Raw genomic sequence first — 13542 nt, forward strand, 5'->3', positions numbered from 1 at the left:
GCTGGTACGTCCCCCGGACGTACGAGGACGCAGTTCTTACGACGAATCCCTACGGTCCCGGCAAAGTCCCCTTTGAAACATTGGAATAAAACCCCGATCTCGTTGTCGGGGCTATGTCCTACCCTTGTAGTTGTCGTTATTGCGGCGTCCGCACCCCCGCTGCGCATGCTCGGCTTGCTGAACGCCGGGTCCCTTCAATGCCTCCTGGAGCGACAGTGTTCCGGTGTCTTCCTGTGCCAGCATGAGACGAGCACGCTTCCCTTTTAAGGACTCGTGGAGCGACTGTGTTGCCGGTGTCTTCCTGGGCCGGCACGAGGTGAGCACGCTTCACGCGCCTTCAACCTTTCATCGTCGTCGGCAGCGGCGTGCTAGGGCGAGTCTCGGCGGGCCGTGATTACAAGCAGCCCACAATCATCCGGGGAACGTGCATCGACCTTATCTTCAGTAACATTAGGGTTCATTCACAGCAACAGCCCTTGACTTTACATTTCACAGACGATATTGCGGTCATAACCAAAGCAGAACGCCAACAGCTCGACGTCACCTACATTGAACATGATGATGATAATGCCCTAATGAGGACAAACTCATACTATGTACATCATCTCCCTCACTCTTTCTCTCTCCCTCTTTAATGCCTCTCAACTCTAACACCCCCCACCCCCTCCAATAAAATTACACATTTTTCCCGCAGGGGAACCCTATGCGAGACAGCGATGGGGTCAACGAAATTTCCCATTTCGTGGTCCCAGTATATGAACAGTGTGCTAGTTACCATCGAAACAAACGGTAAATACAACGGTAGCTACGTACCTCAACCTCGCGGAAACGATGAACCTAAAACTAATGGGCACTTGAATCGACCCCATGCCTGCTTCGCATAATACTCAGGGTTTCCCTATGGGAAGAAGGTGTTTTTTCTCTTCTTTTACACCGCTTCGCAGCCTCCTGTCGACCTTTCTTGATTCTTCATCCCTCTTTGACGCTGCTTGATGTTCAAAGGTCGGCAGTCGGGCCAGACGACTTGATGAGCAGAGCCAAGCAAGCAGGCGGGTACTCGCGAGCGGTTTTTAACCTTCGACGATTCCGCGCGACAGCAACCCGCTGAAGCGCCAACTGCGAGAAGTCAAAGTTCAGGCGGCTGGTGGACTGTGAATTTCAAAAATTGCAAACGAATGCAAAAACACATACGACGCAACCCCGCGGTGATGACGGAACACCCACTTTCCTCGCATGCTCCATTCAATTTTCTTCCTTTCACGACGCTCTTCGTGTCACTCTCTCTGCTCTCCACTTATCAGTGTGTTTCAAAGTGGCATTTTCACTCCGCTAGTTTCATTGCCGCGTTTTCCCATCGCCGTCTCGTAATTTGCTCGCTTCGCTTGGCCTTGGCAGCTTCATAATCGTCTAATACCCTATCAGTTTACTTTAACACGTCGTCCTTATCTCGCGAGGGCGAGTCGTGGTGCTGGCGGGCTAGCTTGGACGCCTTGGAGGGTAGGATGACATAAAATAGGCCTTTCTTTTATAAAAACGGGATTTTAGCTGAAGGTTTGCAAAGCACGCGATACTTCACTACATATAGTAGTTTAAATACGTTCTTAGAAAACCTATCACGTAAGACCATCTACTACGCCGGCATTTACCGCACCCCGATCATACGACGCTTAACGCGGTCTCTTGAAAAGCGTATTATCAGGGTTCCACTGTAACTGTACCTCCATGTGAGATGTTCTACTGGTTAGTAAACTTCCGGAAAACATAAGGAAGAATTAGCGTGCCGTATGTAGTATAATGATGAGGTAGAATGATGATGATGAGTATGATGTATTGGTAAAAGCCTGCAAAGAACGTTGTCTAGTTCTCCATTGTTGTCTTGTTTTCAACACTCCTTTTGCAGCAGCGCTTACTGTAAGTTAGCGAGACAGTAAATTTATCGCTTCAGGCTTCACGTTGAAAATAGTGTTGGGCTTGAAATATTCTGCAACGTAATATAAACTTTTTAAATGGTACAAGCGCACTGTAATGTCGAACACTCCCGTTCTGCATCGACTTCTCCTGATAGCCACCCCCGTCAAAACGCGATTGTTTCATTGTGCTTCTCATATGTATTGTAAAAACGCGATGCTTTTCGCTAAGAAAGAACTATCACTTGTACTACTCATATGTACGCCAACAGCCGCGCAGGGTGATGCTTTCGTCAACAGGCGAAAAGGCACTTCTAGGCGCACATCAAGCGGGTAAGGTTGCGTCGCCAGAATGTACGACTCATCTATAGAGCTGGTGAATTGGTGTTGTCGGTAGCCTGGGGAAAGTGTCACGGGATTGCCCGTGGAAGGTTGTAAAAAGGAGACGGACGATAAGCCATGCAACACAGCACCTCCACATATATCTGCTACAGCGGATGTCTTCCCCAAGTAATATGTGTCGCACAATTTTGGTACTATAATACAAGTTTATAAACTCACACCAGTTCAAACCTTTGCACCTATATTTCAAAATTACTAGCTATCTTTTTTTGAATTCGCGATGCGCTTAGCGATTATCCACTTGAATAAACAACAATAATCCTATTCGAAATCAGCCGATGAAGTCGTTTAGGAAGCCAAGAGTGTGACACGTCATTATTCGGCTCTTCGGTGTTTTAGTGGTGTTCTCGCCAGTTTCAACCTTAGAGCTTTTGCCAACAGTGCTGTCGCCTTGTCCAGTGACTCCTGGCGCCTCACAGACCGGCGAGTGACGACGCCCGAGGCGCTGATGTGGGCCTCGGACCAGTGCAGCATCATCTTCGGCGAGTAGGGCTAGCGTCCACCGGCATCGCTGGCACTAGAGCTAGGTGCGCCATGGTTTCTATAGCAACTCAAGCGCTACGCTCGCTGTGCATGGAGGTGACGCTGCAACACCACAGCATAGAGGCTGAAGCAACTCGTGCTGCCCCGCATTCAATAGAAGACCAACCCATTGCTGCAACGGCTAATGGTAGTTTGACTAAAACCAGGAAGCGGTCATATGATCAGCCATCGGAGTCGCCTGCTACGTCTAATAAGGACACTTCAGCGCACAAACATGGCCGTGCATACGCAGTGCATACGGGGACCCCCGGGTTATCGCCGCTACACAAAGTGGCGACAAAACCACATGAATGCTTCAATGGGACGACACTCCCTAACCGTGTCCTCCAAGCTAAACTGGATCCACGCCTCCAAACCACGGGTTCTAAGGTTTAGGGAATCACTGCCAGATTAACAGCGCCTCAGTATGGGTGCGTTCGTTCACTGATGTTGATCGTGTCTATGGCTTGAAGGAAACTCCCTGGTCTCACCACACTGCCCATTCAAGCAAGCCTGATTGAGGGTTCAGGTCTTCGTAGGTATAGTTTCCGTCGTTGACCCAGCCTAGTCCCCAGAGGCACTTGGGGCTACACCACATGCAGTACTAAATACATTTTGCAAGCCCGGTACATGGGCCACAGCCGAACATGCCTTGTCTCCCTTCAGGGCCCGACGTCTACGGCAGCTCGGATTACATATTATGGCTGAATACTCCAATTCCGCCCAGACAAGTCAGGCCTGGTATATCGTTACAGGTACTTTCGGCCTGGACATATGCGCGCCTCCTGCCCGCAACCTGAAGATGCCTCAGAGAAGTGTCAAGACAATGCCAAATTTAAGCGTTGAATCTGTAGAAACGACGACCACGACGTCACGTCCCATAACTGCCGTATGAAGCGTAAAGCTAACAAAACTCGTCGCCAGAATCCTCGCGACCGCAAAGCGCCCCTGCAAGACGGGTCCGACGGAGCGGACACGACTTCTAACTGGTTCGGCATCCTGACGCCAACCGAAAGGGAATTCCCACCATAAAGAATGGATGGCGAGCCCGACGATATTTTTACGTACAAGGACACAGTCAAGCATGGCGTGGTACAGCACAAGCGCCTGGATCCCCCGCAAGAATAATCTCTGAAATCTAGTAGAACTAGAAAAGCGGATTACTACGCGTCAGGAAGAAGTCCGCCGTCTTCGCCACCCAAGGACTCTTCTGACCCGCTATTCAACGCTCAGAAACCATTCGCACTCGTTCCTCTGCTTCTGCTATGTCAGTCCCGCCTGCGTCATTGCCTATTGGCAGGCTATCTCTGGTTGCGCTCGTCCATTTAGTGGCGCTGCAACAGCAACAGCTCTCGCGCGTTTTGCTGACCCACCTCTCATTGTTGCAGTGATTAAAACAAACCACAAGGGCGCGCTTCAGTAGGACTGTCGAGGACCCGCAAATAAGACTGGGTGCGCAGTGCTTGTAGGTGGAGATTTCAACGCACCTCACCCGATTTGGGCATACCCCTACTCCCGCGCACGAGCAGGGATTTTGCTGGACGCGTATGCGCACTTTGTGCTCCTTAACTTGGTTGACAGTCTAATTCGTCGACGAGACCACCCGCGCAGCCCTTCATCCTCTCCTGACCTTTTGTGATGGCTTGAGGCGCACCCTGTGTCTTAGGACCGGGCGCAGGACTGCTGAGGCAGTGATCACCATTCTGCCCGCATTGGCTTGGCTTCCGTTGTAAAAAGTCCGCAAGGCTGCCGGTGCTGTGTCACAGACTAGCCTTTGTTTCGGAGAAGTCTTAACACCTCAGTTACAGAAAACACATTTGATCACCTGTATGTGCTACGTGCCGCCCTTCGGGATGCCACGTGGACTTCTTGGGTAGAAGAAAACAAGCCAACACCAGACCTACACCTCTTATATTTGTGGGCTCCTCACCGCCGAGCGGAACTGGCCATCAAATCCGGAATTGCGTACCTCGTTGCCCCGTCTTACGGCTGCAGCTCGCCGCCTTGCGAAGTGTCAATCTCGGCAACGGTGGCTTGATTGGTGTGCTTCACTAGGAACATCCTTTACCACCGCGTCTATCTGATGTACTTTACGTCGTATGGAGCTCGGTGGACGCCTCCCAGACCCTGCTCCCATTGTGTGCCTCGCGTCTGGACTGTACTCCGTGGCAGTTTGCTCCACAAGTGGCTATTGAGTTCTTTCCAAAGTACGACCAAGCTCCATCACCATTTTTCTGCTCACCTACTTTGCCACAAGAGGCTGGTTCGCCCCTCAGTCCGGAAGACCGAGACGAGATTCAAGCACCATTCACCATGGCTGAGTTTATGGCAGTGATTGACAAGGCAAAGTTGGTCGCAGCATAGATCCGGGTGGTGTGACTTACGAAGTGTTCAAGAATATTGATGGTCTCAGCCTACAGGAACAACTCGACTGGCTGAACACTATCCGGGCCTCTGATGACGTTCTGGTAACCTTGAAGCGCACCGAAGTAGTGCCATCCTGAAACATGGGAAGCCTCCTGACTTTCTAAGTAACCTTCGCCCGATTGCGCTTAAATCGGCCCTCTACAAGCTAATTGAGCGGATGCTAGCCATGATCCTTACACGGTCGCTAGAGCAATACAGATGGTACCACCCGCCTCAGAATTGGGGTTCATGCGCACCCAGGCACAGACGATGGCCTAGTACATTCCTCATCTATGGTGCTCTTAGGTGCCACATCCAACAAAATCCGCACGAACCTGGCGATGGACGTCCAAAAAGCTCAGGACAACGTGAGCCACTATGTAATATACGGCATTATATAGTGGATCCTCCTTCCACCAGCAGTACCACGTTTCGGGCCGTCGTGTCAGCAGAGCCACGTTTTCACCATCCCCTTTGGAAAGGAAAGCGCGCAGGCACTTCGTTTCGGAGAGAGGCGTGCCTCAAGGCTTCGTGCTCTCTCCGGTTCTAGTTAACTTGGCAATGTTGCCCTTTACATAGACGCTGGCTGAAATACAGGACACTTTCTTTTTCGTATATGCAGCCGATATGACTATGTGGTCTTTAGTACTCTGTACACAATGAACTGCCCCTCCAACAAGCAGGTCTCCAGAGTCCTTGGATATTACTTCATGGTGGTGCTCAATTGTTGGATTGCATCTGTCCCCTACAAGGGCCACCTTTATGTCAGTCACCAATCGAAGGGGCCGACGGCAGTTCTCGCAGAGCCCAATATGTGTGCCTTTGAATGGTGAACCCCTGGATACCGCTGTTCATATGCGTGTATTGAGGTCGGAAGTAAGGGCTGCAGGTTCGGCAGCTTCATGAGTCCGTTCCACTCAACAAAAAGCTATCAGCATGCTATGCTTGTTCCGCCGCGTCGGCCACAAGTCAGGGGGTGCCTGCCCCAATGTCCTGCGTGCATTACTGCGTTCACTCTTTCACCCTCGTATTGTCTATCAGGCCCAGTTCCACCATCTCACTTTGCGCGACTGGGATAGTTTGGAAACCGCAAACAGGAAAGCAATGCGAGTGATCACCGGCCTTCCACGCATGACTTGCATTCCGACCCTTAAAACGAAAAAACAAATTAACACACTCGGCGAACTTCTACACCAGCATACATCGGTTCGCCTTCTCGAAATAAATTATTCCTCCCGTAGCCGCACTAGCACACTACATTGACGCCGCATCACCTCTCTTACCCCGTCCAGCTGACCCACCGTCGTGGCAACGCCCACAGGCCACCGACAAGCGGCCCCTCGGACGTATAAGAAGTGCTAACCCACTGCAGCAGAACAACACACCCCTCCGGATCGACACACACATTGCCTCAAGGCTCATATATATGAAGGGGTAGGCAATGGCACCATCCACACTAGCCTACTTTGCACTGCTATGCCGTCTGTAAAGCGGACATGCACCTATGTTATGGATGTACCACTTCCTTCGGTTCTCGCGATCGGTGGTGGCTTGTGTGCCCTAGGCCCTCGTCTTTGCGTTGCCCCACCGTCTTGTCTGATCATCTACCCAGATTCAACACAGGCTACCCGAGAGATACGGTGGGTAGACAGCACATTAGGCATTACACGCAATGTGCACCGGATAATGAAATTGTTCTCGTGCCCTGTTCGCATCCCCTGGACCCGCCGTAGCACACCCACCCACGCCGAGGCAGACTTGATTGCTCATCTTCCGCAAGTTCTGTACCCGCTCCCGCTTCTACAGCTGTCCCCGCAGGATGTTTTTCTAATAAAAAACAAATTCGGAGCCCCACGCGTGCCACTGACCTTCCTGGTGACTTAATCCGCCGTGAGAAGGTCAGGCTCCGGAGAATTCGCCTGGGCGTTCGACTGACCCCTGCTGTTTGTGCAACATGGACTTCTATCCTCGCAGTGACTTGTGCAACTTGCCCCTACTGCCCTGCCTCTGCTGCGGAAGTGACATTGGACCACCTCCTGGTGACATGTCCATGACTTCAATCTGCCCGACTCCTCCGGCACATGGTAGCCCCAGGGCATCACCCAGGCCGTTCGTCCGATATTCACCTGTGGACGCGCGGTCCTCTTTACAAGCAGCTGTTGGACTTCCTTGCTGAGGCTGGCCTTTACAGCATCCTGTAGTCCATGAAGCCCCTTGCCTCCCATCACGATTTTCAGTATTTCCATTCTTTTCATGTCTTGTGGCAAACTAGTGAACAAAAGATTCATTTTGGAGCAGGCAAATGTTGTTCCCAGATCGCCAATAGGCTATAACAATGCACTTTTATTGATGCGTTGCACTGCAAGCACGATCACAAGTAGATTTTTTTTACACCTTCGAATTTGTGGGTGCAGAGTTCCGATATGGCAAAGCAATCAGCTCACACTAAAGGAGTATTTTACTTATTTTGTGCGTTGAGAAACTCAAAAACACTATTCCCCAAATCCGGTGTGCGCAGGCAACAAGGGCTTCTTTCTTAATATTTTTTTACTGCTAGCGCAACCCATATTGCCGCAAACCATGTATGGGTTTGCTTATTTATTGTTTGTTTTTACTGCCGGGCCAAGCCCAGCTGTCTTATCTGCGTTCCAAGCAAAGCGCGTCTTCCATTCTTTATTTTTATACCACACGGGCTATCACATTCAGATAGCAGACTGTTTCGCTATAACTTCGCTAGTCCAGAATAATCTTCTGTGATCTATAATGTTCTAGATGTGAATCGATGGTTCCAGAAACACTTGCGCGGAAAGATAAAAGCCTGCAGAGCCGAAGCCGCGGCATTCAATTCGACGACACTCGCCTGCGCAAGTCACTCTGTTGACCACTGCTTCGCCGCCTCTGTATTCGTTTGAGTTGTTAGGGGAGCAAAAGGTCGCTCCAATTAACTTATTTTCCTTGAAGACAACCGCGTCGTCTTTGACCACGTGACGTCTGGTGGTGGTGCGGGGTACATGCACCCTACGCGCTCGTCAAGCTGACAAGCAAGTCCCACTCGTGCAAGCCGCCCACAGCAAGGTCTTCAGCCGGAGTTTTGACTGCTTCAGGATAATGTGAAGAACGAAGACGTCGTCACCACCCCTATGACCAACGCAGGCACCTAGACCAGCACTACTAATCCTGCCCTCGTTCTTCAACAGCCCTGGCAACCACCATCGTTCCGCGGATCCCCCGGAGAAAACCCTGAGGACTGGTTGGAGAAAATGAAGCGCGTCCGCATCTTTAACAGGTGATGACGAAGAGACTTTCCGCCATGTTTTCTTCTATTTAGAAGATACGGCCCGAACGTGGTTTGAAAACTATCAAAGCTCCCTAACCGACTGGACTCTCTTTAAGAGGAAATTCCTCAAAACATTCGCCACTGTCGTGTGGAAAGAGCGAGCCACCCTTTTGTTGGAAACCCGCACACAACACCCCAACGAAGGGGTCATGATCTTCGTTGAGGAGATGGAGCAACTATTTCACCGCACGTACCCCGTAATTACGGAAAAAAAAGTTACGCTTCTTGATGCGCGGTGTGAAGGAGGAGCTGTTTGCTGGACTTGTCCGCAACCCGCCCGAAACCATCGCTGAATTCGTGACTGAAGCCAGAACGATTGAGAAGGCTCTCGAAATGCGTGCTCGGCAGTATAACCGGAACTTTGTTGGCGCGGCCAATGCGAACTACGTCGACAACATGCGGATTCCGGATGATAGCCTACGTGAGACCATCCGCGCAGTAGTTAGAGAAGAGCTGCGGAAACTTTTCCCGACGACGCCGCAACCCCAAGTCGCTTGCCTAACTGACGCGATCCGGGAAGAAGTTCAAAACGCTTTGGGAACTTCTGTGCCATCCGAAGTACACTGCGAGCTTCAAGCTTTGACGTACTCCGCAGCTGATCATTGACCCCGCCCTTCTCCAACACGTCGTCAAGAGGCCCTACCTTACTGCCGCCCACTGTCGCCCGCCCGACCCCATGTAGTACGAAACCAGACGCCGAGGAACACTGACGTATGGCGAACACCCGATCATTGTTCTCTGTTCTACCACTGAGGAGAGGCCGACCACATCTACCGGTGCTGTCCATACAAGAAACTCGGACTTCGTGATTTCTCCGTCGACGCACCACGCCCCCGACCCGGCCAGCGCCCATCTGAGATTGAAGAATACCTCTCGAACAACAGCCGTGGACCAGCCCGTTTCAACCGTTCGCCGTCGCCCTACCCGTACCAGTCGCCGCAGCGTCATAGCAGTGCCCACTTCGCACGTGGAAGGTCCCCTAGCCCTCGCGGGGGAAACAAAAGGCAGCAACTTCGGGAGGTGAAGTTGCACAACGGCGGAAAGGCGAAAACCCTCAAACGACGCAACGATTCGCTGAAGACTGTGACTCAAGACATGCCCTCATCACGACGACCTGACGTAACCCTGACGTGACTCCCGAACACGACAATAGCCACAAGCCGCGACGCGCACCCTACATGACCGAGCCTGCTCCTGAGAAGACGACAACAACGACGACGCACAGTGCCCTACCATCAACGCACACAAGCCGAGATGCGACGCCCAGACGAACCCGGAACTCGAAAAGGCGGCGTCCGACGTCAAGGTGTCCATTAACGTCTTTGATGTAGTCGCCCTGATAGACACTGGAGCCGTCTACTCAGTAATGAGCCGATCATTCGCGTCTCAGCTCTCGCGTCTCGCGTCCCGCACATACGCACAGCAGGAGGCCATCTCGTAACACCAAGTGGAACGTGCACATCGCGCAACACCGTAGATGGCATGACGTACCCTGCTGCGTTCATCATTTGGCCTGACTGCTCCCGCGACCTAATTCTCGGAATGAACTTTTTGACTCACAATGGCGCAATAATTGATCTCCAGACCAAGTCAATAAATGTTTCCCCCAACGCTACAGCCGAACCCCGAACACCGTCCTACTGTAAGGTTAGCCGATGATCATATCACCCTGCCACCCAGCGCAAGCTTTATGATCACCGTCTACTGTGAAGGGGCTGCTCCTGAAGTCGACGCTATCGTAGAGAGTGATCAAAGGTTGCTTCTCGACCACGGTGTGTCTGTCGCAAGAGGCTTTGCGCGGTTTAAGCAACGCAAATCCCACGTCTTGGTCACAAATTTCCCCGAGGAGTACCAGCATTTAAACAAGGGAGCTGCAATTTCGTTCTTCGAAAAAACGTAAGAAGCAAGTGACGTGATCGCAGTCGCCGACTTTGAACGCGCACCCAAAGAAACCTTCAGGCTTCCGCATCCCTTCGACCTGAATCCGGCGCTACCGCAAGAAGGGAGGTACAAGTTATCGGCTTTTCTACATCTCTACAGCGAGTGCTTTTCGTCGAAATTAAAATTACGTCAGACACGTCTGGAGAAGCACCCGATAATAACCGTAGATGGAGCCCGACCTACCCGACAGTCGCCGTACCGCGTATCTTCACCCGAGCGCGAAGCCATCTGGACTCAAGTCGACGACATGCTCAGCGACAACATTATACAGCCATTGAAAAGTCCGTGGGCTGCGCTGGTCGTACTCTTGAAGAAAAAAGACGGCAGAATAAGGTTCTGCGTTCACTATTGGGGGCCGAACAAAATCACCAAAAAGGACGTGTACCCCCTGCCACAAATCGACGACGCCCTCGACCACCTCTGCCATGTGAAGTACTTCTCATCGATGGATCCGGCTACTGGCAAATTGAAGTGGATGAAAGAGACCGAGAGAAGACTGCATTTGTAACCATGGAAGGACTTTCTGAGTTCAAGGTGTTGCAGTTTTGGTTGTGCACGGCGCCAGCACCGTTTCAACGAGTCATGGACACTGTGCTAGCTGGCCTGAAGTGGCACACCTGTCTCGTATACCTCGACGACGTTGTGGTATTCGCCCGAAATTTCGACGAACACCTTGCAAGATTGGAGTCTGTACTAGAGGCTATTCGCACGTCGGGGTTAAAGCTAAAGCCTGAAAAATGCCGCTTCGCTTACGAGAAAACTAAGTTTTTGGTACACGACGTCAAAGCTGCTGGAGTCCGGCCTGACCCGGCGAAAACATCAGCCATAGCGAACTTCCCAAGACCGAAAGACAAAAAGGGTGTGCGAAGATTTCTCGGCCTGTGCGCATACTATTGGCGCTTCGTCGCAAACTTCGTACGCCTTGCAGAGCCACTCACGCGCCTGAGAAAAGATAGCACCCCTTTTGCATGAGAAAACGCTCAAGAAGAAGCATTTTGCGAGCTGCAACAACACCTGCAGAACCCGCCCGTGCTCGCTCATTTCGACGAAAACGCCGAAACGGAAATGCACACCGACGCCAGCGATATAGGCTTGGGTGTCGTTCTCGTCCAAAAGCAAAGCGGTTGCGAAAACAAAATCGCCTTTGCCAGCCGTGGTATGTCAAAGGAGGAGAAGGAGCCTCCGAAAAAGAGTGCCTCGCAATCATATGGGCCATTTCAAAATTTCGCCCTTACGTGTATGGTAGACCATTCAAGGTTGTGACAGACCACCATGCGCTGTGTTGGCTCTCTAATTTGAAGATCCGCTCTGGCCATCTTTTGCGGTGGAGCTTGCGCCGGCAAGAGTTCCACGTTACAATCGTCTGCAAATCCAGCAGGAAACACTCTTACGCCGACTGCACGTCCCGCGCCCCCGTCTACCCACCACCACAAGACTCTGGTGAAGACAGCGCGTTCTTAGGAGTCGTGACTGAGAGCGACCTAGCAGCCCAGCAGCGTGCCGACCTCGACTTGCGCGTCATAATCGACCACCTCGAAGGACGCAATGTCGCCCTGAATAGGGCGTTCAAGCGGTACTTATTAGCATTCAGCCTCAAAAACTCCGTCCTCGTGAAGAAGAATTTCAGCACCGGAACGAGAAAGAAATATCTATTTGTTATCCCCGCAAAGCTTAGTGACAACATTTCGGAAGCGTGCCACGACGACCCGTCTTCCGGACATCTCGGCACAGCTCGCAGTATTGCAAAAATCAAGTCGAAGTACTTCTGGCCCCGCCTTACATCCGACGTCACCCACTACGTTAGGAGTTGCCGTAACTGCCAGCGACGAAAAACGCCGCCGACAAGACCCGTAGGCTTTCAGCAACCAATCGCCGTCCCGTCGAGGCCCTTTCAACAGATTGGAATGGACTTTCTAGACCCATTCTCTACGTCAAAATCACCGAACAAGTGGATTGGTGTAGCGACAGACTACATGACGCTCTACGCAGAGACCGCCGCTCTTCCGATGGGGACTGCACAAGAATTCGCCAAGTTCTTCATAAACCAAGTTGTTCTGCGACATGGAGCCCCTGAAGTCCTGATCACGGACCACGGAACGGCCTTCACTGCGGAGCTTATGCAAGGAATCTTACGCTACAGCAACACGGATAACCGAAGAACGGCGGGGAACCACCTTCAAACGAACGGACTAACGGAACGTCTGAACAAGACGATCGCGCATATGCTATGGATGTACGTCGATGTTGAACATAACGCTTGGGACGAAGTGCTCCCGTATGTAACGTTTGCGTACAACACAGCTATCCAGGAAACTACGCAAATGACGCCGTTTGAGCTTGTCTATGGAAGACTTCCGACTACGATGCTTGACGCCTTGCTTCCGCATGTAGAAAACGACAACCTCCACCCCGACGTCCAAGGATACCTTCAGCGTGCGGAGGACGCCCGCCAGCTCGCTAGAGTTCGTACAACGGACCAGCAGCTTGTGGATGCCGGGCGCTACAACCTCCGACGCCGATACGTCGAGTACCACTCAGGGGACTTTGGGTTTGGACTCCCATCCGACAACGGGGATTCCGTGAGAAGCTTCTGCGACGGTATTTTGGAACCTATAAGATTCTACGAAGTGTCGGAGAACTAACCGACGACGTGATCACCGATGGTGATTCCGGAACATCACGACGATGCACGCGGCCCGAAGTCGTCCACGTGGTTCGCTTGAAACCTTATCATGCAAGATGACGAATTTTTTGGTTGTTTGTTAGGACTGTCTTCTTTTAGCATCGGATCGATGCACTCTTAGAGGGGGGTAATGCCTCGATCCATGTGTGGGTTTGTTTATATTTGTTTGTTTTTACTTCCGGGCCAAGCCCGGCTGTGTTATCTCCGTTCCCAGCAAAACGCGTCTTCCATTCTTTATTTTTATGCGGCACGGGCTATCACATTCAGATCAGCAGACTGTTCCGCCCTAACGTCGCTAGCTAAGTATAATCTTCTGTGATCTACAATGTTCTCGATGTGAATCA

The sequence above is a fragment of the Haemaphysalis longicornis genome, unplaced genomic scaffold, assembly GCF_048455015.1.
Source record: "Haemaphysalis longicornis isolate Haplotype H1 unplaced genomic scaffold, Haemaphysalis longicornis Haplotype H1 scaffold_15, whole genome shotgun sequence".
In the NCBI taxonomy this organism is placed as follows: Eukaryota; Metazoa; Arthropoda; class Arachnida; order Ixodida; family Ixodidae; genus Haemaphysalis; species Haemaphysalis longicornis.